The sequence below is a fragment of the Salvia hispanica genome, chromosome 2, assembly GCF_029641045.1.
Source record: "Salvia hispanica isolate PSC_SH4W2 chromosome 2, Shi_PSC_v1, whole genome shotgun sequence".
NCBI classification, from domain to species: domain Eukaryota; kingdom Viridiplantae; phylum Streptophyta; class Magnoliopsida; order Lamiales; family Lamiaceae; genus Salvia; species Salvia hispanica.
In genome coordinates this window covers 56,054,142-56,058,476 of record NC_142693.1, presented here as the reverse complement: position 1 = coordinate 56,058,476, position 4,335 = coordinate 56,054,142, and the positions used below count along the sequence as shown (strand labels likewise).

The 4,335-nt window shown below is 39.5% G+C and overlaps 1 long non-coding RNA gene across 1 annotated transcript; it reads right to left on the bottom strand.

The window, feature by feature from the left end:
* Positions 1–1,911: 1,911 nt before the first annotated feature.
* LOC125211399 (uncharacterized) lies at positions 1,912–4,335 on the bottom strand. The gene is made up of 3 exons (XR_007174519.2): positions 3,883–4,335; positions 3,630–3,763; positions 1,912–2,229 (listed from the first exon to the last, which is right to left on the bottom strand). It is a non-coding gene; the product is annotated as an uncharacterized LOC125211399 (long non-coding RNA).

The following is a 4,335-nucleotide window of genomic DNA, read 5'->3' as shown; positions in this document are numbered from 1 at the left end:
AATTGATATTGACCTAGAAAAGTAAAAGGTATTCATCACACAACCATACATGATAAAAGAATGTAAAAACCATAAAACATTCGAGAATCACATATGTTATTAAAACACTAAATAAACAAGTACCAAAAGATGTCATGGATTATTTAGATTTTAAAATATTTTTCTTGGTCACAATATTGATAGATAGTCCAGAGACCATAAGAATGGCATGGATGCCTAATATTGCCTAAGCAAGTACCATAATTTTAGTCCTCAAGAATCTTATCTTGCTTTGAATACTCCTCTAAAGAAAGGTTGCACACCACTCAACAAGATTCTAAGACAAGGGTTAACATCTTTTAAACAATGCTCACTTCTTGATAATATTGCTCCCACTGGACACGATATTATTTCATAAATATGCCTTTCATTTAAAAGAACCATTTTAGTTGTTCAAATATCCGCGAAATCTGTAAACATCACTGACAACACAACTCCTCTAAAGAAAGGTCGAGATGTTGTCTAATTTACGTCACATTTGAAAACCATCTATGGAGACCATATACAACATGATTGTTCGTAATTATCACTTAGTCATTTTTAATTAAAATGGTTTTCATTTGATTATCACGCAAGCAAATAATTATTTAACTCACATAAGATGTAAATCAAATAGGCAAATAAATTTGCACACTTTGTCACATCACACATAACCAAATAAATTCTTTGATTTTAAACCACTTAGTGTCTAAAACCAAATAATTAAAAGAAATCACAATTTATCCTTTCCATGAACCATGGTACTCCGGATAAAAAAGATCAAATAAAATAAATACCCCATTTGACTTAATCAAATATTTAGGGCATAGAAATTAGGTCAAGACCACATTGGGCCGTGCTTATTAATCGAGTCATCTAAAACCCTAATTAGGGTTTTTCCCCAAAATAAAAGAAACTAGCCACCGCCGTCTTCACCGGGATCCGTGCTGCCGTCTTCATCGGGACTGCACATCTGCCGCCGAGTGCCGCCAGCCGCCCAGCCACCTCGATCTGCGTGCGGCTGAACCCTACTAGGGTTTCAGTCGCCGCCAAGGCTGCCCTAGCCGCTGACCTGCACAGTCGTCAGTCCGTGCCACCGCCCCTGCCCAGACGCTGCCGACTCCGTCAGCCTGGAGCCGCCACCACGGTGCTGCAGCCGCTACTTCATGAAGCAGCCGCTGCCACTGCCTTGACTCCATTCGTCGCCGCCTCCTGCCTCCGACCAGATCTGCCAGCGGTCGAGCTCGCTAGGGTTTCGGCGGCCGCCTAGGTCTCCTCCGTTAGATTTGTTCTTCGTCTTGTTTGCTCCATTGTATTACATTTCTTTGTATTCTAACTATTACATTTGTTTACAAAAGAAAATACAAGGAAAAACAAAAACCTTAATCTACCACGATCAACCCCCGTGGGTTTACAATAAAACGAAGAACAACAAGATTCAACAATCACGCAATATTGCAAGCATGAAAACATTTTTCTTCTAACCTATGACCCAACTCTAGATCTAAATTCCTTGTGGGAGGAATCTCTTAGAAATGTAGGGATCTCGAAGGAGAAGACAAGAATGCTAAGAACACACAAGATGCAAATTTCGACTTCCCTATAAAGAGAGGGGGCTGAAAATTAGATGTGTGGAGGCTAGGGTTTCACTCTTGTGATGTGTGTATATTTGTCATGCCTCTTTCATCCCTTTATATAGAGTTTTGCGTGGGCAAGGTTAAGGATCTATGGGGTTTGGATTGGGCCTCCCTCATTGAACCTTCTTTACTAAATAAATTATAACCCATAATTTAATATAAGGCCAATGGAATTTTTCTTGTGCCACTATCAAAGAAATATTGACCGCCCATGTCACGGCCGCCCTTTCTAGGTTAATAAATGCGGGAGGTCGCGACCAATGGTACTTTAAGAAGGGAGAATTTTCTAGGGTTTCAATAATGAATTTGACAAAGATAATTAATATTCAAATGTCGAGGGAAAAATCAAAGTAAATGCTTATGTTTTAAACCTAGGTTAACAATTGTCATCATTTATAATTCAAGAGTAAAAGGGTTCAAAACATAGTTGTGAAAAATAGTATTATATCAGCGGAAGCATTCAAGAGTAAGAGTGACGCCGTGTATGAAGACACGACGACCCTCGAGTTCAAAATAAAATCCAACAATAATTCAGGTTCGACTCAACACCACCTCAAGCTCGTCGCCGCTCAACCTGCACATAGGGAAAACACATGCATGGCTGAGTACTATAACATACTCAGTGGACTCATGCCGAAAACAAGTTATCAAAAATATTTATATTTATCATGCCATTGTTAGGTAACCATCGGGGTTTTAGCTTTTGAAAGGCCCGAGGCACCAAAATATTCCATTGTTCAAAATCACGACGGCACAGTCATTTTCCCACAGACGTTTACCATATCTGCTCATACATGACTTGGAATGTGGCCACAAACCAAGTCACTAGACCGGCCAACCCGTACGCTGACACACGGTCTACCATAGGTGTACATTAATCCAAGTAGGGTTTGCGGCCCTACAAGGACCGGAATTCGATTTAAATAATAAATGGCAAAGCCATTTCAGATTAGCACGTTAAAATAAAGTACGGCATGATAAACAGTTTCGCATTTTATTCCCATCCATAAAATAGTTAGGACATTGTCCTTATTTAAAAAAAGAGAGCCCACCTCGACTGCTTAATCCGAAATTATATTCTTTCCATTGCGATCACGACGCACTTGCAAAATATCACCTTTGGAATTTAAATAGCATATAAATCAACACAATGAATCAATTAATTAAATAAGATACATGGATTCGAAGGCTTCAATTATTTTTATCGGTAAACTTATATTTTTTTCCTATTAGAAACTTGGTTATTTCGATTATTTCCGGCCGCATTAAGAATTAAACAAATCAACCCACTAGATAAATATGTTACACATACTCCCAAGCCCAAAACAATTAGCCACTGACCCCAAAGAGAGAAAAAGAAAAGAATTAGTACTCCCATTTTAAAAATGCGTACACCATCCCCTTCCATTTTAACTTATTCATCAAAAAGAGTAGAACAATTAAGAGTCGAAATACTCCCTTTTCTTTTCAAAACACATGTAGCACATCACATTTCATTTTATATCAAGCACCTACAATATTAATCAAGAATTCAAAAACTCCCATTCCAACAGAAAAGCCGTCGGCTCTCTCTCTCTCTCTCTCAATTTCGTCCAAAGAACACACCTAATCCATCTCTCTCTCCCTCGATTTCTCTCACAAGAAGAACAAAACAAGATCCCAAAAATTTGCCGCTGCAGGATCGATGCTGCAGTGTCCGTGTTCGCCCGCTCCGTTGCCGTTAAGGCATAGTCCAGACCGAGCAGCTGCTGGCCGGCTCGCACCCACCGCAGTCGTCGCTCGGCGCCGCAGCAGCCGCTGCGTAGCCGCTCTGGCAGCCCCGATTAACCCGCAGATAAATTCCAAATTAGATTTCGTGATTTAAAGTTCGATTCTTCTCAGTTTGCTTCGATTCATTCGATTAGCTTCGGTTACTTGTTTCATGAGATGCACAAGTATGAAATTGGATTTGGGTGGAAATAGGAGTATGTATACCTTCAACGACAGATTTCGGTGAAAAAAAGCGGTAGTCCGTCTCTAGATCTCGGTTCTCGGTTTCGTGAATTTGACTGGATTGAAGAAAGTAGGTAGGAACTTGTTCTTGCAGGAAGCTTGAGTTTGATTGTGATCTTTGTCGTGGGATTGTAGATTGTGTAGAAACAAAGATGGATAAATTTAGCAAGGTCGTATAATCAATTGAAGAGATAAACCATGAGGATTAGTGAGAGAGGTTGCAATCGGGTTTTACCTCCTAGAATCGAGACCACAGTGAGGGAGAACGGTATGAACTTAGGTGCAAGCGGCTGATGAAGAAAACTGTTTTACTTCCTCCTCCTTCCTTGCTCCGTCCAAGAATTTGCTTGAGGGATGATAGAGATTGTTTGTATTGCAGAATGGTAGTATGTGTGAAAGTGAGGCGGTAAAAAAAGGGTGACAATTAGGGTTGTGATATAACGTGTATTGGAAGTAATTTTTGGTGACTGATTCTCCAAATAAATGAAATTTAAGGATATGAAGGTTATTTTTGGAATATGATTTGCAGATTATGGGGGAGTAAAACACGGCAGATTGAAGAGGATGATTGGAAATCATTTAGTGTAGTATATTAAATTCAAGTTAGTCTGGGCTCAATACCCTTTGTATTTTTATTCAAATTGTGTGGCCCACAATTTATTTTTCGCAAAATTGGACTTGTGTTATT